This window comes from Sarcophilus harrisii, chromosome 6, assembly GCF_902635505.1.
Source record: "Sarcophilus harrisii chromosome 6, mSarHar1.11, whole genome shotgun sequence".
In the NCBI taxonomy this organism is placed as follows: domain Eukaryota; kingdom Metazoa; phylum Chordata; class Mammalia; order Dasyuromorphia; family Dasyuridae; genus Sarcophilus; species Sarcophilus harrisii.
In genome coordinates this window covers 99,281,151-99,301,239 of record NC_045431.1, presented here as the reverse complement: position 1 = coordinate 99,301,239, position 20,089 = coordinate 99,281,151, and the positions used below count along the sequence as shown (strand labels likewise).

At 34.6% G+C, this 20,089-nt stretch overlaps 1 pseudogene; it reads left to right on the top strand.

Annotated features, from left to right (window-relative positions):
* LOC100916228 overlaps positions 1–18,181 on the top strand; it is a 32,058-nt pseudogene extending 13,877 nt beyond the window's left edge.
* The last annotated feature ends 1,908 nt before the right edge of the window (positions 18,182–20,089 follow it).

The window sequence follows — 20,089 nt, the reverse complement described above, 5'->3', positions numbered from 1 at the left end:
TAATTTCAATTCCATGGAATACGATGCCTCAGTTCAACTATTGTCCAATTTGTTGTTCTTGTTATTTTTCAGTCGTTTCAGACATATTTGATTCTTAGTGATCCCATTTGGTGTCTTCTTGGCAAAGATACTGGAATAGTTTGCTATTTCCTTCTCCAACTCATTTCACACTGACTTGCCCAGAGTAACACTGATAGCATATGATGGCAGATTTGAACTCAGAATGATAAGTTTTCCTGATTCATGACACTCCATCCATTGTGCTTCCTAGCTACACTTCCCTTTTCAGATTCTTTCCATATATTGTCTTCCCCCATTAGATTTTATTTCCTTATATGTATCTCCAATACTTCAAATAATACCAGACATAGTGAATGCTTAATTAACATTTATTGTATTGATTGCTCTAGATCCAGAAGAACATGGTTTTCAGATGCTAGTTTTGCCACTAACTACCTGTGTGATCTCAAGCAATTACTTGATCACTTAATTTTTCTCTGGACTCATTTGCTCTATAAAATGAAGAAGCTAGACTCCACAGCCTAGCTCTGAATTTGTATTTCAATGTTTAGAATGCAATGAGCTGACAAATTTGGGTAAAGTAGATAGTTCATGTGGGGACCTATTTTGGGTGGGCTTCCTTTGAAAGAAAATCTCAATTCTTGGTGGAAATCATGGCCATTATTATTGTAAGTGGAATTTACTGACAAATGTTTTATGATCAACTCTCTGAAAAAAATATATATATACAATATAATTTTACTTTTAATTGTCATTATTAACATTTATTCAATCATTTTCTTTAGTCTAGATGATCAACAATCCACAAACCAAGATCTGATTGTAGCATTTGCCAATTTCCAAGATGCAAATGTTCACCCTGAAAATTTAACAATTGGTTCCTTGATACTTTTGATTTAAAGAAAAGTTTTCACCCCTTTCCAAAATTGTGATCATTGAGTTCAAGACAACTCCTCCTGGAGTCTGGGGGAAAAGTACAAGGGAAGTAAGTATGCATGTGAGGAGTCAGTGAGACAATGCTGGACCATAAAACACAATTGAAACAGGAAACTGAAGCCCAGAGGGGTGTAAAGTGACTTTTACAAGATCACAGAGTCAGGATTTTAACCTAGGTCCTTTTATTTTAAAATCCAAGACTCTTTTTTGGCAGAGCTGGTACCTAAGCTTGGGGAATTCAGCTCATTAATTTAAATCAGTAACCTGATTCATAAAAAAGACAGGAGGATAGGAAATAAGTAGGCATTTAGTAAACCAGAAAGAAGAACTTGGAGGTTTAAAGGGAGGCAGAAAGATTTGAAACAGAAAATAAAAGACAATTTTTCGTAATGTCTTGGAGGGAACTATAAGAATGTGCAAAAATGTTGTAAGGAATGGTAATGTCAGCCATATGGGCCAAGAAAAAAGGGGAAAAGTGGCTTTTAAGTGATTGGGAAATTTGGAAATAGAATAAGCACAGGACTGAATTTAGATGAAGCAAAGCTATCAAGACCTTCAGGAAGTGCAAGGAAAATGATTGAGAAACTCTGACTTCCTTCTCTAGTCTTTCTAAGAAACCCCTAAGGTTATACTTCCCCTATAAAAGATCTACTCATGATGAAGATCTTTGCTAAGTTCTCTTCAGAACTAAGTCCACTATGAGGTACCCTCTCCCTCTCATCATAATGCCTTTCCTCTAATGGCATTTCCTTTTTCCTTACTCTAAATAATTCTAATTAGTCTAACCTGCCAGTTGATGGCTTACTCCCACTTCACAGAGATTTCCTTTCTTCTGGTTAATTGTGATTTTCCCTGAGGAACTTGTCTTTTTCCTGGCTATCTCCCAATTCTATTTCATATTTGTTACTTCTGGTGCCTATTTTACTCCTTCATTTTTTTGTTACCTATTGCTTTGAATAAACCTTCATTTTGCCAAAGAGAATGATCATTGTGAATTTGTCACATGTTTATTTGAACAAGGTATTGCTATTCTGGCCACATCACTACCATATGCCGGACATTGTACTAAGCACTTGAAATACAAAGAAAAAACAGTTCCTTAGAAACTCAGTCTAGTGAAGAGGCAATGTACAAACAACTATATATAAATAATATAATACACTGCAATATTGTCAATAGTATCAAAGGGAAGGCACTGAGATTAAGACTGGGAAAGGCTTGTTTAGCTAAGACTAGAAAGAAGCCAACAGAAATAAAAACCCAGTCTCTCTCCTTCCAAATCCAGAGCTTTGAGATTAAGACTGGGAAAGGCTTGTTTAGCTAAGACTAGAAAGAAGCGAGCAGAAATAAAAACCCAGTGTCTCTCTTTCCAAATCCAGAGCCCTTACACTTGATCTGGGAATTGTAGTAATGTTAAATTGCCACAAAGTAGGGGAGAGAATCCCCTTTCAAGGTTCAGTAACTATATTTTATAAATCACAAACAAACAGGTAAATCCTTGCTCTGCAGTATTCAGTTGTAACCAAAACTTGACAATTTTAACTTTTGTATTTGCTGTTAAAACATCAACCAGGAAGGAGAGAGAATTGGATCAGTTGAAATAGGTGAGTGGTATATCAGAGGGGAGAGTAAGTAGACAGCATGAATGTAATAGCTAAGACACCCCAACAAGATTAGGACCCCCCCTTAATTAGTGTCGGATATTCCCACACTTGGTCTCCAAATTAAGGGGCAACGATTTATTACTCTGTGCAGCGGACTAATTTCCAAGGGAATTTTAGCAAAGAGTCAGCATTAAGGAGATCATTATGACGCCAAATGAATTGGATATTGAAGTAGGATAAATTTCCAAGGGAATCTAGCAAAGAGGCAGAAGCAAGGAGAAAACTTTATAGGAAAGAGAAACAAAGTATAGTAGGTTGATATGCTAATATTATGGTTTACAGATACAATTGCAGAGTGCTAAGGATAGAGTAGTTCCCATCACGGAGTTCTACAACTTACTAACCAAAAAAATTTGTATTAAATTATTGTTATTGGCCAGCATTATTTGTGGTACGCTCAAGGCCAGGTAGCCTTTGGTTTTTTTCAGGCCTTGAATCTTTCTCACACTTCATCAAGCAGACCTGCATTTGGGGAGTGGGGAAAAGTCTGAGGCAGGTAGATTCATCAGCATGAGCAGGGGCAGTATAGGGAGGAAGAGAAGTTCAAGTGGAGAGAAGAGGTGCAAAAGAAATGTATTTGATAACTTCATTATATATTTAAAAGGACTAGCAAAGTGTACATAATAGATTTACACTTTCAGGTACAATCATCTCTTTTGCAATCATCTTTTTTAATATACAGTTATGGAAATGATTTCATAAATTAAAAATAAAATAATTAAAAAAAAAAACTAAGAGGCTGAAATTGGATTATTAATGGTCTGTCTAAGTGATGGGCTATGAATTACATCCATAATGTCAGACTTCTAGAAAGGCACAATTGTTTAGCCATTTTTCAATCATGTCAATTCTTCATGTTCCCTTTTACGGTCATGGCAAAGATACTGTTGTGGTTTTGCATTTCATTTTCTAGTTCATTTTACAGATGAGAAAACTGAGTTGAACAGGATTAAATGACTTGTCTAGGGTCACAAAGTGTGAGGATAGGTTTGAAATCAAGAAGTTGAGTTTTCCTGATTCTAGCCCTCTATCCAGAAAGGCAAAATATCCAGTGTTTTATTTTCAGTCTAAAGAGCCCCTAAAACTGACCCAACTAAAATTTATGTGGAGGTGGAACTCTGGCAAAAGAAGCAGTAGGAGAGCTACAAATCAAGATTGGAAGACAAGAACAAAGCCAGGTTCGTGTACCAGTTAAATGACTCTAGAGAGGAAGACCACTGAGCTGGATATTCAGAGCAATCTCATACACTTCAAAATTGCAGCACGTTTGGTAGAAGGCATCCTAAAAATGTATTTTGAAAATTTACAACAGTTGAGCCAAATCCCAATCAGAGTAATTATTTGGTGCAATTTACACATATAAAGTACAGTAGTTCACTGGGAATTCAGACCATGGTAAATAGTTGAGGGTATCCCCAAACTGTAAATTTTCGAGAAAGCAATTCAGCTCCTCCCAAAATGAAACAATGAGAAGAGTGTTTTTCTTAGTAAAACACTTTTAAAGTCCTAGTTCTGATACATACCAGCTGTGAGAACTTGAAGCCATCTTCCCTCTCTATACCAATAAATCTTGTTAAATGAAACTAATATCATTACACTAACATCACAGGATATTAAGGAAAGTGCTTTGTTAACTTTAAAGCATTATGTAAGTGTCTAAATTGTTATTCTTTCTCGGAATAAACAATATTAAAGGTAGATTTTTAAATCTAGGTACATATTAATCCAAATTAATTTTGCACTTTAAAAAATGCAACCAATATTTAAATGGTAACCAAAAAAAGTACTTTAAAAATTAAAATGTTCAGAGTTGGTTTTTAAAAAGATTGCTATAACATTGATGCTCAATTTTATAGAGTCCAAGTAGAAAATAAAATCTTTTCAGATTAATAGATAACATGAATATTTAGAACATTTTTATTTGCTATTTTGTTTGCCTGTCTACTCTCAAGTTGCCTCTAACTAATAACAAAACTCATATACACATAAAATAAATGGGTAATGGGGCTAATCCATGTAGTGCCTGATGACATCCTCTCTCTACCTCTAAATAAATAGATCAGGACAAATTACTTGGGGTTCAAGGTAGTCTCTTAGTTTAAATTAACTTTTAAAAAGAAATTTAATAATCCCCCACCAGTACACTTACTTTTATTAGTCATCCTGAGAACACAATTAGCTTAAAGTAAGAATATTTTGCTGAAATAATAAAATAAGGAAAGTAGTAATAGAATGTTTCCCTATAAACCTGGTAGCACTCTGTCCCATAATAACAAACTCCAAAATTCAGAATATATGAACACATGTTTTGAGTAGCATATATCAAGAGAACCTGGGATGCCCAAGTACACACATAGATATATCAGTTGTTTATAAACGTAGCTTATGTTTTTAAGGTTGCAGGGCCATAGATATATTCTGTTGATGTCTTCACACCACTCATACATGGCCTGCTTACTGCATGGGAATGCGGTCTTTGCAAGCTATGTCATCTCTACCTATTGGGAAGATAAAGACTATAGTTCCGACTAAACATTCTTTCCACAAGTCTGGCATAGCTACTGCTCCGCTGATAATGGGCACAACATTGTGGAGTTTCTCTCTATTTCCAGATTCTGGATTTCAGAATCAGCTGGAACTCTCAGCAGAAATTTCTACTTATCCCCCTAAGAGGGGAACTCTGTCATTTCTCAGAATGTAGAAGTCAGAACCTTAAGTTCTAATTATCTGGAAAAATACCTCCCTTTCAATAAAACTCCAGAGATTGTATAGGTATGAACCTGAGGCTCCCTTCTACTCTTTATCTCCATTGCTAGATTTCCAAAATTATTTTCCTAAAGCATAATTCTGATCATAATATTCTTCTCAATAAGCATCGTTTCCATATTAGTGACTCCCTTTTTGATTGTAGTGTCAAATACAAACTCCTCTGTTTGACCTTAAAATTTTTACTATCTAATCCCTTTCTAGTCTCCTTACAAATTACTTCACTCTTCCCTTTCCAGATTACTTTAATCTACTTTGCATATATCTTACATGTATATAGTTATCTATATCTTATTTCCCATATTAGAATGTATGCTTCTTAAGGACTGTTTTTGCTTTTCTTTGTATCCCTAGTACTTAACACAGAGCTTAGTACTAAGTAAACAATCTATGTCGACTGACTTCCAAATTGCTAGCACTTCACAATATATCCTAATGCCCTATTCACTCTTCTCAACCTAGAACCCTCCATCTCCTATCTTTGGACCTTTGTAATAGCTTATTTCCATCACTGTAATGTACTTTGTCCTCACCTCTAACTTTTGAAGCCTCTAGTTTCCTTCAAAGTTCAGTTCAAGAACTTCCTTCTCCATGCAGCCTTTTATACTTCCCCCTCCATCTATGGCACTCCTACCCAAAACTATCTTGTAGCAATTTTACGCACATTATATACTAATATGCATTCAAGTCATCTGTCCCCATTAGAATTTAAGCTCCTTGAAGGACTGCTTGACTTTGGTCTTTGTAATCCTACTAGCCTGCACCTAACTAATAAATTCATGTTGATTGATTGATTTTTTAAAAAATAACAAAAGCAAGAGCAAAATGCTTATATGAAGAGTTCTTAACCTGAGCTTGCATACCTCATAAATTTCATGGGGAGCTGTAAACCTGGATAGGAAAAAAATACAATTTTAATTCAATAGAATAGGTTGGCTTTGTAATTCTTTGCACTTTATTTTAAACATTTATAGACATTTTTCTGAGAAAGGGTTCATGGGCTTCACCAGATTGTCAAAGGGGTCTATGACATGAAAAGGGTAAAAATTCATACACTAGACCATTGGTTCTCAAATTTTTTGGGTCTGTGGACCCCTTTAAATCTTAAAAGTTACCAATGATTTCCCAAAGAGCTTTTGTTTATATGTTACATGGGCTAGAACACTCTAATTGATGAGAGTTAATTGTTAATTTTCAATGTGAGCATTTTTACCCATGAAATATACAAATGTTACAAAATGAATACTTGATTAATTGATGAAGAAAATGTTAATAAAGCAGACTAAACTTAAAAGTGTCTTGTGGGTACATTTTCCCCAGAGAGAAGCAGTAATTAAATATTTACCAGCACAATATCCATTGACATTTAACACACTTGAAATTAAAGCATGTTCATATTATCATTAAAATAGTTTTGATCTTTTAGAGCTCCAAAAACAATCTTGAAGACCCCATGAATCCCCAGACTGTACTTTTAGAATTACTGAGGATAGATATGTGATCTCCAATTCCTTGCTTCAAATTTTCTACTTTTTCTTCATGTGTATCCTCTTTAGGCTTTGGATCTTCCCCCAGTTCCACAATCCTAGCTTGAAGGGAGAACAAATGAATGCATTTCCCTGTAGTAAGTCGCATTCTTCCATTAATGTTTTTGATACAAAGACTTTTCGTGACATGGACATGATCTTGAGTATTTAATGGATATACCACAAAATAGTGCAAGCTCTATTAGGTTCTATTCAACAAGAAAAAGTAATATGTTTCACTATGCACACACTTGGTGTCTGTTACCCAAGGATGGGCCTAGCTGTGTTCAAGGAGGCTCATCACCAAAAACCAGTCACTGGATGAGGAAATATGATTTACTTGACTCTCATACTTAATAAATCCACCAAGGTTTGGTCTTTTGGGGAAAACTGTAGTCTACATGATGAGAAATCCTGCCACCAATGGAAATCATAGATCTTAGGAAGTATTCTATTCAGTTGAATTCAAAAAGTATTTTCTCCTCCCCTCACCCCAGGGAACTGGAGAAAAAGCAGCAACCCAGCTGAACTCTCCAGCAATTCAGTTTCCGGTGCCTAGAGACTGTTCAGGTTTAACAAGCACACAACAATGAGGTTAGCACACACACACACACACACACACACACACACACAAATCCTGTGCAGACCTTCAGTTTGGTAGGTAAGCTAATAACTCTTTTCTCCCATACTTTCCTTTGCAACATCCTAAACACTGAGCTAAGTCTGGCAGTGAGAGCATCAACTTCATCATCTATGTATTCATCCCTGGAAGAAATGTTGAAAAGATTATCTTGGCAAAAGTGATGCAGGAAAGATTCCAATCTTTGATTCCCAACCCCCCTAGTTAATGTAAATTACCCTTTGACTCACAAATCCTGGTCCCTTTCAATTCCAATAGAAGATCCAAACCTGTCCCAGCCCCACCCGGATCTGAGCCAACTTTGGGGGCTACACCCCAAAGCCCCTCGAGCTAAGTCTCCAACTTAAAAGGACCACACTGGGAACCCCTCTTTGCAGAGATTCCAAACATGGTCGCCATGTGAGGACCCTCTGTCCACTAGACCCTCTGTCCAGTGCCCTCCTTGTCTCTACCTTCACCTATCTGCTACTTCTAAACTCAGTAATAAACCTCTTTTATTAATCTAGCTCTCCGGGCCAATAAATGCTTTTATTGGGGAAATCCGGGCCGCTACTAGACCTCATATACCGCCGTATCCTTGCGCCGAATCCAAGGGGGTTGCAGGGGAACTCTGTTTTACTCCCTGTACCCCAAACCTGCCACTAGACCTTAACTAAACCCTAATTTGTTGACCTCAACATGTGGTCTACACCTCAACATTTGGTTCCTGACCTCAACAAAAGTACTACAAAAATACCAAAGAAAATAACACCTTTAAAACAGAATAGGCAGAATAGTTTTAAAAAAACACATGAAAATAACACTTTTTAAAATTGACAGATGTAAGAGAAACATGAAAATTCACTGAAGAAAATTCATTAAAAGCTAGAATTGAGCAACTGGAAAATAACAATTCCATCAGACATCAAGAAACATTAAAAACAAAGTCAAAAAAGTAGAGGGAAATAAAAGAAAATGTAAAATATCTTATTGGAAAACAACTGACCTGGAAACTGGATGTAGGTGAGATAATTTAATAATTATTGGATTACCTGAAAGTCATGATAAAGAGAGACATACAGAGGGGGAGGGGGAGTGAAAGAGAAGATATCATTATGCAAAAAATTATTAAATGAAAATTCTGGGAAGATGGTGGAGTAAGTAAAAAAATTCCAAGCACTCTAGATTTCCTCTCCAAACAAACCAAAATTGTGCCCCAGGGTGAACAACTTGGAGCAAAACAGAAGACACAAAAAAAGTGTGGAAAAATAATCAGGATCACACATGATATAACAGCTTACCATGTCAAAGGAATGGAAGATTTGGGATATGACATTTCAAAAGCAGAGGAGCAAGGATAATAAACAAAGGCTAATAAAAATTACCTACCCAGAAAAAGTGGGTACAATCCTTCAGGATAAAAGAAAAGATATTTAATGAAATAGAATTCCTGATTTAAAAAAAAAAAAAAACCAGAAAATTTCGCATTCAAATACAAGACTCAAGAGAAGGATAAAAAAGAAAACCTGGAAGAGAAATTACATGGGACTTAATAAGATTAAATTGTTCACTACAAAGGAAGATAATATATGCAGTTTCTAAGAATTTTGTCATTATTAGGGCATTTAGAAGTTTGCATATACAGAAGACACAAGTATGTTGATTATGTTGGGATGATCTAAAAAAATTAAATGATAGAAAATGTACTGGGAGAATAGGGAAAATATTTCACAAAAAAAAAAAAGAGGCACACAAGAAAAAGCTTTTATTGTATACACAAATATACATACATACATATATATGTATATAATATATGGATATATCCATAATACATACATACACATAAAATGTATTATACATTCATATATAGGCATGTATATATTAGTTATATTTGTGAATATATACACATATGAATGTATATACATTCATATATACAATGTCTGCTTCAGTGGCCTTCATGGCCATTAGAACAAACTGTTCTCTCCCCAACCCTCTAGGATAAGTCTTCATATGCTTGGAGTAAATCTTTCCCTATTTCACCAACAAGTTTGAAGCTGCCAGTACCCTCAATCTGATTTAACCCATCCATCTGATTGTGGACACTGCTAATGCTATAGCTTCTGGGAGCCACAGGTGAGAACTGGATGACAGGTGGGACTGAAAGTGGATGAGCTTTAAAAAGCTTGGCAAGCCCTCACATCAAAGATGCTAATACCATATACATCCCTATGTATGTATGTGTATACAGTGAATGAAGCAATCTCCATAAGGAGTTTGTATTTTGTATTCTAAAGAGGCAGTATAGAATAAATATTAAGAGAATAAATACAAAGACAATATCATTAAGTAGTTGCAATAGTTACATTTAAATTAAATACAGTGTAGTTTAGTCAGGAGCAGTGGAGGAAATTAGAAAAGCTTTCAAGTAGAAGGTAGTACTTAAGCAGCTTCTTGAGAGGAGGGAGGAAGCCAGAGCATCAGAGGTGAAGAGAAAATACCTTCCAGAATGCAGGATAGTCAATGCCAGGGGACAGAAAGGGGGGGTGGAAAGTTGTGTCAGAAACAAAGTAAACACTAGTTTGACTGGATCATAGAGTTTAAGTGAGAATAAAGTCAAAAATGGATGGAAATAAAGGTTGTGAAGGGTTATTGTGAAGGGTTTTTAAAGCTAAACAGATTAATCTTTAAAACAACAGGGATTTACTCTTGTTGACTCGAATAATCACATGGTCAGTTCTTCACTTCGGCAGCAGTGTGGACTGGAACAAGAGAACTCTCAAGGCACTAGAAACTTAAGAAGCTGTTGTAACAATTTAGTTGAGAAGAGATGAGATCCTGGACTAGGGTAGAAATAGTAATATAAAGAGGTTTTCTAATAGATGTTGTGATGATAAAACAATATCTGACAACTGATTGGATGTTTGAGATGAGAGCAATGAGTCAAAGTTGATGTTGTGAGGTTAGAATGTTAATTTTTCTGAAACTCTCCCTATCCAGTTACCAAAATGGGCATTACTATAACAATTAGACTTTGTTAAGAATTGTCTTTAAGGGATTGCTTCACATTTTGAAGGCAAGGCAGAATAAAACTAAAAGTGGATTCCAACTTGCAGCAGGATATCAGGTCTACTCAATATTCACCTTATTACCTGAACCTACACCAATAAGATGCAGAGACCAAAGTAAAGCAGCAAGCTATTTTTCCTTTACTGATCTGAGTCATAGAAATACTATTTAAACCTTATGACTGAATTTAATAGTTCCCACTGATTTTTTCCATTTATGTCTAACATTGAAGAAAAACAACCAAAGCAAACACAAAGGATTTGTGTGACATTATCAAGCTGTTAATTAAATGCTTATCCTTTCTCATTGTTTTGATCCTCACCTAGAGATAATGATCCTAGTGTGGACCTCCTACTGACTTTAAAATAGGTATAGTTTTGGCTCTGCCTCATTTTCTTAATGATAGTCACATTTTAAGTTTTGTTTAGTTAGCAACCAACAAGTATTACTGAAGAGTATGAGCTACTTCTAAAAAACTGAAAGAGAAGTTCTAAAATGTTAGCTACATTGATTATTAGTTATTACTTTATATGAAATCCCTTTATTTAATCAATGATATTAGTAGTTTTAGAAAAGCAACATTACATGATAGGAATAAAGGGAGTAGGAAAACCCTTGAATCAGAAATACCAGACTTTACCCTTACCAACTCTAATCTTGGGCAGATTTGTTCACTTCTTAAGACTGGCTCCAATTTTTTTTCTATATGTATAGGACCAAGAAGGAGCTCCAGTTCTTTGTTTAGATCCTCCACAGAATGGCTATTCTGGGTTTGCAGCAAAAGCCTAGAAATATATTATGTGATCAACAATTGTGGAATGCCTAAACAAATTGTTGTGTGAATGTCATGAAATATCATTGTGCCATAAATAAGAACAAATATGAACGACCTTAGAGAAATGTGGGAAGATTTACATGGACTTATGGAAAATAAGGAACAAAAGAGTAATATACACAATTATATAATCATGTAAAGAGACTATTTTTGAAAGCAATAACATTTTGTTGAAGCCAGATGGCCAAAGCTAAAACACACATCTTTTCTTTCTGTTTAATGAACAAAAAATTATCAAAACAGGAAGTCACATGAGTTATCAGTCACAATAACTATAGTACATGACTTTAATTGTATATTTGACTCTTTATGGGAGGATAAGGAGTATTTATTGGAAAATGAATGAGATAGCAAAACAAAATGCATTAACAAAGTATTTTAAAATGATAATGTTCATTGACAGAGGTAATCTCCAATCTATTTATCCAAAACTTAATTCTATCTCTTACATATGGATCACCACCTAGGGAAAAATCATGATATATAGAACCTTATATAGGTTAATTACTAATAATTATTCACACTTTTTCCCTTCCATTCTTTTTCCTTTACCTTGCTTGTAACGGACTGAAACTATGTAAAGGTGTACTTGAATCAGACAAACAAGCACTTAAGGCTGATTACCTATTCGATATGACTCTATTAACTTATGTTTGGATAAATGGCTCTTTTCTTCACAGTTGGTGCTGGGTGAATGTTTGTTGTTAAGATAGTCATAGGTAAGGATTAGAGGGTGGGGTGAGACAGAGCAGAGATGCACTTGGCTGCAGGAAGAGGAGAAAGGTGGAGATTCTCTGACTGATCCTGAGGTCTCCAGGGAACTATCTTATATTTAACACTTGCCTAGTATCTTGGACAACTTATTTTCTATTCTTTTCTCCTTGCTGATCTCTTCCATTCCTCTAGTCCTTGATTCTTACCTCAACTCAGTACTGGTCAGACTCCAACAATTATCTCCTTCCATTCATTCCTTTCTCAGCTACCTCTGTTACCTTTTGCACTGAAGCCATCTGCTCCTTCCTTGGCCCATTGCTGAAGAAACACAGTTAAATAAAGCAATTTCAAGGTTTTCTACTTTGAAAAGAGCACTAGTATTAATAATTACAAAATTTCAAGTCATCAAAATGTATCCTTCAAATGGGCTCTCTCTTTGTCTCTCTCTGTCTCTGTCTCTCTTTCTCTTCTCCTCTACCTTTCTCTCTCTTTCTCTCTCTGTTTCTGTCTCTCTATATCTCTTTGTTTTTGTCTTTCTCTGTCTCTCCCTCTGTCTCTGTCTCTGTCTCTGTTTCTGTCTCTGAATCTGTTCATTCTCTCTCTCTCTCTCTTTCTCTCTCTCTCTCTCTTTTTCTCTCTCTCTTATTTAACTTTGTCAAAGAAAGTCAGAACTACACATAAGTGCTAACTGATAAGTCTTTGTTTACAAAGAACAAAAGGAGGATCACCTATTTTTGGAAGAAAATAGGTTTAATTTATCTTAGGCATTAGTTTTTAGGAGTTAGAGTAGGGATGCAGGTTGAAACAGGATGTGATAGGTCTTTATGTAGGTGATTAGCAATAGGAGGGAATATTGAAAAGACCAGTATTGGGACTAGGAGAATCAAACAAATTAGTGCTATGAGAGTGGGGTTGAGCAGTTGTTGGGGATAAAGGAGCAACTACTAGTATTTATCTTCTTCTCATTGCTTTCTGTCCTCAAAGAAAAAAAAATTGGGGATTTTTTGTTATCTAATCTTGAAATAAAAACTATTTTTTCAAGTAAATATTATTGCACATATGGATTATTTTTCATCCTACTATTTGTATATGACTAAATATAAGCTAGTATTTCAGAAGCCTGAGAACCATTCAGTCACTAATTTTAATAAAACCCTGCTTCAAGTTCCTGAAACTCTTATTTTACAAATTAGAAAGATGAGACTCAAAGATGGTTATAGAATTTGCCACACAAGTATTCCATGAAAGATTTAAGACTGAAACACAAGTATTCTAATTCTGAATCTAGCATCCATTCTATTTCATGTGAAAGGAACTTGGAAGTAGAGAGCTGAAACTCCAAAAAGGTATGCTTGAATCAGAAAACCAAGCATTTTAAGGCTAATTACCTATTTGATGTGGGGCAATGACTCTATTAGCATATATTTGGATAAATGACTCTTCTCATCATTGGTGCTTGCTGAATGTTTGCAATTCTTTAAATATATTTCTATATTCATCATGTACAAGAAAAATCGACCAAAAAAAGGAAGAAATGAGAAATAAAACAAAAGCAAACAATCAAGAAAAGGTGAACTTTTTGTCTTCTTCAATATTTGTTAAGAACCACATTAGTAACAACAATTTAGAGTTTTTGTTTCCCCCTCAATAAAAGTTTTGTTATTTTTTTATTTGAGTTATATTAGCTCTATTTAGAGCCCTACTCCTGTGTGTTACTAACCTACATTTCCATTAATGTAAGGAGTGATGTATATTGCCATTGTAGGTTTATGTGTTAAGCACAAATCTGCGTAGATGTAGTTCACAAGGAAACACTCTAGAGTTTCTGCCAATCATAGTTCTTTTTTAAAAAAATATTATTAAAGCTTTTTATTTCCAAAATATATGCATGGGTAATTTTTCAACATTGATCCTTGAAAAACATTCTCTTCCAAATTTTCTCCTTCCCTCCACCCCTTCCCCTACATGGCAGGTAGTCCAATACATGTTAAATATATTAAAATATATCCAATCATACTTTTTAAGGGAGACCTGAAATTAATGCAGATAATAATATATACAAGACAACACAGCTTAAATGAACTCTCACTGGCAGGAGCTCATTCTAGGAGAAATTCCCTAAAGTCTCTAATGTGGTAAATTGAGAATAGGTATATGCTCAAGGTACTGGCTCATCTCCATGTTGACTTCTTCCCAGTCTTTTTTTTTTCTCTTCAAAGACCAGAGAAGAATCTAGAATCATTTGTCTTCTTTTTCAAAGCTGAAATCCAGAATACCAAGATTCTTTTCTTTTAATCTCTTGATGACTCTACTGAGATTAAGCAACTTCCTCGAGAAGAGTCCCATGAAAATGGGCTTTAAGTCACAAATTTCCCTAACATCCATATTCATCCCCATAATAGCTGAAGTTGGTGAAATGACTATTGAAAGCCTATTGCTATCCTCTCTGGCATAATCTAATTGACAGAAAATTATTTAAGTAGTTTAAATGAGCATTTTGACAAACCTATGCTGTCAGATTACAGGAAAACAAATACTACTTAACTCCTGTCAGACAGAAAGTGTTGAGACAAGGAAAAGAATCAGGGCAGAGAGAATTCAATTTATTTAGAACTGAGGATTACTGACAGCAAAAGTATAAAAACCAATCCACATTTATTAGCTCTAAGAAAGTCAGAAAGAAAAATTCTTACCAAAAACCTTCCTGCTGGTATAGAGGAAATAACAACAGTACAATCCTGAAGAAATGAAAACAAGGTAAAGGTTCCTTGAGGATTTCCCAAGTCCTATTCTAGTGCTGGTTTATACCATGCCAGAAAAAATCAAGACAGCATTGCTAAGACAAATTTTTATGTGTTTTGGCAATATAGTCTTTTTATACACATCACACACACACACACACACACACACACACACACACACACACAATCTACTATTTCTACGTCTCTAGGACAGATTTGTATCCATTTGTATCCATCCATGAACCTGATCTATATGGCTTGATATAATGCATTTGTGAGGCAAAAACCTAGATTTAGGAGTACAGTCTAAGGAGGAAATGAGCATTTATTAAGCTCAATGTATGTATGTGCTAATTATTTTACAAATATTATCTTGTTTAGGTATATTGGAGACCTCACTAGCCAGCATGCAGCCAGTCTTCACCTATCACCATTTCATTCTTCTGCTATTCTTCTTTAATTTGTCTCAGTTCAGCCTTGATATGTGGTGCTCCCAGTTCACAAGCAGAGGGAATTCCAAGGAGTGGTATTCGGGTAACTCCAGTGAGGCAGACTTTATCTTGGATCTGCTCATAAGAGTCAATAAGTAGATCTGCATTCTCACAGACAAGTGACAGAAAATATAGTGACAAGTGAACAGTCAGTCTCTTAGCCAGAAACTTACATGCAAAGAAATTTTTAAGCAATTTCTTAAACATTTTATTGTATCCTTGGCCAAAGAAGAAAAGAAGGTAGGTATAGGTTTCACTAAGCCTTTACATACACATATCTCAGAGATATTGTAGATTCAGTTCCAGAATACTGCAATAAAGCAAATAAAGCAAATCACAATTTTTTTTATTTTCCAATACACATAAAAATTATGTTTTACATTATGCTGTAGTTTATTAAGTATATAATGGTATTATGCTTTAAAATGTACATACATTAATTAAAAATACTTTATTGTTAAAAAAAAAAAGTTAACCATTATTTGAACATTTAGTGATTTGCAGTCTTTTTGCTAGTGGAAGTGGCAAGCTAGTGCTTGCCTCCACATTGATGGCTGCTGGCTGATCAGGGTGGTATTTGCTAGAGGTTGGGGCATCTGTGGTAATTTCTTAAAATAAGACAACAGTGGAGTTTGTCACATAATTAAATCTCCCTTTCACTTGAACACTCAGAGGCCTTGTAAGGTTATTAATTGGCCTTATATTAACATTGTGTCTCACAGAATAGGGAGGCTAGAGAAAGGGGAAAGAGATGCAATGCAGGTTGGTGGAAAAGTCAGAATACTTTATTATTTACCATGTTATAAGTTGCCCATCTTATGAAGGTATGAATTCTGGTGCCTTAAAAACAACTAAAATAGTAATACCAAATATTATTGATCTTAGACCATCTTGGATGTAAAAATAATAAAAGAAATTTTGGAGAATTACCCAAGTGTGACACATGATGTGAGAATATGCTATTGAAAAAACAAATGTCATCAATAGACTGTTTGACTCAATGTTGCCACAAACCTTCAATTTGTAAAAAATAAAATATCACATATATATATATATATATATATATATATATATATATATAAAGATATATATTTATACAGAGCACAATAAAGCAAATCACAATAAAAATGATTTGTGGAAATCAGCTTCATTGGGGAACCATTTTTAAATGTAAATTGTGAATATCTAAAATCATTTGGCAAAAAACTGTACAGACAATTTATCTCCTCCCCACAGGAATTTATCTCAACATTTGATATAGCTGTTAACAAGAACTTCTTTGATCATTATTCTGATTTAGTATTAGAATGTTAGATACAAGTGTGAGCATTCAATGCAATAAAAACTAAGAATGTGAGAAACTTAAACTAGAAGATATTGATTAACTAATTACCACCAATGGCAAGGTAATCCAATCATCCCAGTTAGTTCCAGAAATGCAGGAAGCATATTTTCACTGTCATTTTGGAGGTTTTATTGTGAGTCAAAATTGACGTGGCCAAATTGCTGTCCAAAGGCAAACACTGAAATCTAGAATAGTATGGCACTAATTTACAATCACTCCATGTTTTCTGACAAACATGATCAAACTGATATGCCAGGAGGACAGAGTCCTCACACTGTCATTCTCTTTGCTCACAATGAACTTGTTGATAAGGTTCAGCCAGGTGATAGAGTTCAAATCAATCCAAGGAAGAGCAATGTCAAATCCAACTACAAGACCCACTTTAATGTCATTCGCTATCATAAGTCTCATACCAAGTATCTGCTGATTGTGATGAAAAAGATGAACAGAAACTTTTTTTTAGGGAATCAAGTAGTAATGCTAAAGGAGCTTTTTAGGAAATCAGAATTTTCTGACAGACATTATTCAGATCTTGAGTCCAAGAATTTATAAACATGAAGATACCACAAAGAATATTTTGCTTCAGTTTAAGCCATTTGCAAGAACAGGTAAGGGTTTTAGTCATCTTGAAAGGGACAAATTCCCTGCTGAGATCATATCTTTCTGTATGGGAATCATGGGACCAACAAATTGCAAGTGCTACAATATGTCTACAACCTTATTCCCTGAGAACAGCACATACCTAGAAGAGGCTCTCATGCAGTTGGTCTTACTGCATATGTAATGAAAGACCCAAAAACAAGATAATTGTTCTTATAGACAAGTGATCTTGAGAGACTAGGGTATCCGCTGTATTAATGGCGTGACAATTTGGATAAAAGCACAAGACTGGTACTTCAGGAGGTGAGGAAACAATATACTCTCTTAATTGCCAAGGCTGAAATTATTTATCAGCAGAATTCTTGAACTTCTATCTTAGCATCAGCTAATCCTATAGAGTCTCAGTGGGATCCTAAGCAAACATGGAGAACATTAAGCTTTTCCATATATTCTTTTCAAGATGTTTCCTCATTCTGGTCCCACAAGATGAAGACTGATAGGAATCTTGCCAACCAGGGCACATTATCAAAGTGAAGAACAAATAAAAGAGGAGTTTAATGGATATGGCAGTCCAGAAGGACTCCCATTGCAACTCTATTGTGAATCCTAGTCCAAGCACAAAGGCAAGTCAGATTTTATTTGAGGTCTATATAGCCATGAAGATGACAAGTGACAAAGGAATGAGTTTCTGCTTACTGGATTCATTGATACATTTGTCAAAGCCTAGTGTTTTACTTCTTCAAGACATCTCCTTTGTGAAGTACTCAGTCTGCTACTCACCCAAAGAAGGGCATTGTGGATATATCTATTCTCACTATAGGAATAAATTCACAACTAGCAAAAGAAAAGAAGAATGAGCTGAAAGGCTTTGAAGAAATTTATTCAATCAAAGGACTAAACACCAGCTCTAAACTACCAACAATTCTTTGAAGATATTCTGGGACAATCTGTCATAACCATTCCTCAGACGTGTTTGAAAAAACTTTATAGGCTTTGGATGATGATGACTTCTTGACAGTAACTGGAAAGACTATTTGATTACTTTGAAGAAATAAGATATGAATAGTAATGAGCAATGTTGTGTTTTGCTTTTCTACCCTTGATTGCTTATATAAAACTACTGGTTTTCCTTCATTATTTGCCAATCAGCTAACAGCACTGCCATCAATTCCATAACTAAATTTCTAAAACAATACTTTTTTTGAAATTTGTTTGGTTTCAAAATATTAATCAGGTATCAATTTTTATAATGAAATATTAAGTGTTTTAAATTAAAGTTATTTTGTTTTCAAAATGTTAATTAGGTTATCAATTTTTATAATGAAATATAAAGTGCTTTAAATGAAAGTTTTCCTTTATATTAAAAAAGGTTATTTAATATGTTCACATGTGTGAGGTACTATGTTAAGTACTTTACAAATATAATCTCATTCAATCCTTAGTACTTCTAGGGCAGAGGTATTATTATTATTATATCTATATTACAGTTGGAGGAAATAGGACTGGAGTTTAAGTGACTTGCCTAGCAAGACATAGTTAGAACATGTCTGAGGTTACTCATTTGAACTCAGATCTTCCTGTCTCCATGACTAGCTCTCTATCCAGTTGCCTGATGTAGGTAGAGGCAAATCTAAGTGGCCCTTATGAAGATTAACTCCAGAAATTAACTTCTAACTAGCCACAAAACAAATAATTCAAAAATAGCATTTTCTAAATCATAACTCCAGCAATGACTATTTTCTGCTGATTTTCTGCAGATTAGAATTTAGTGTTGTCTAATCTTTCATAAACTTCACCCCACTATCTTTCTTTATTTCTTCCATTAAAGATGCCCTGATAAAATGGAGTCCTTCTGATTCATTTGTTATTTGGAGAGTAGTCATGGTAATAGCCCAAATGTTATCTCATTGTTACTATATGATCAGCCTATCTTTTTCTAGACATACATGTCCTTGATAATGTTTTTATACCAATTCTTACAAATCATTATTGAAAATATGCTAAAAATGTACTTATACTTTGTATGGGTCTTTTCTATAATCTCTAGAATATTCATCATTGGAATTTTTCTAAGATATTTATATTCCATGATTTGTAACTCAATAGCATCACTTAAGAATATTCATTTTAAAAATATGAGTTTTGTGACAGAGAATCACTAAGTATCATTCAAAGCTATGGTTTATCTCCATTGACAATAACTTTTTTTTGAAGGGAGATCATATCTATGATTTTAGTAGGGGATCACTGATGAAGAAACTATTCCCAAGAATATAGAGTAGCATCTTCTCTGCAAAACTGCCCTCCACAATACAGACCAACATCTTATAGTTGCAACTTATAGTCTTAAAGATTTTATTGCCTGGGTATTGAGAGGTTAAGTGATTTAGTATCACATTGCCAGGATGAGTCAGACATAAGGCTTAAAAATCAAATGTAGCTGACTGACAGTAGAATAGCAAAAGGATGCTGCAACACCTCCACATGAATGGGTGACAGTAAAGACCTATTTGAAATTGATTGTAGCTTCAGTAAAACAGCAATATAAAATTAATACTACTAACTTACCATTTAAATTAAATTGCTAAGGAATTTAAAACTAAGCAAAAATAATAGCCAAATTTGTTTTGAGGAATGAAAGATCTAAAGTCTCAAAGAAAATAATAGGAGAGGGGAGACAAGAATTAAGGAGCCATATAACATTACCAGTTCTCAAGATATATTTTTAAACTAATCATTAAAAGTAATTGGTGATAATTTAAATT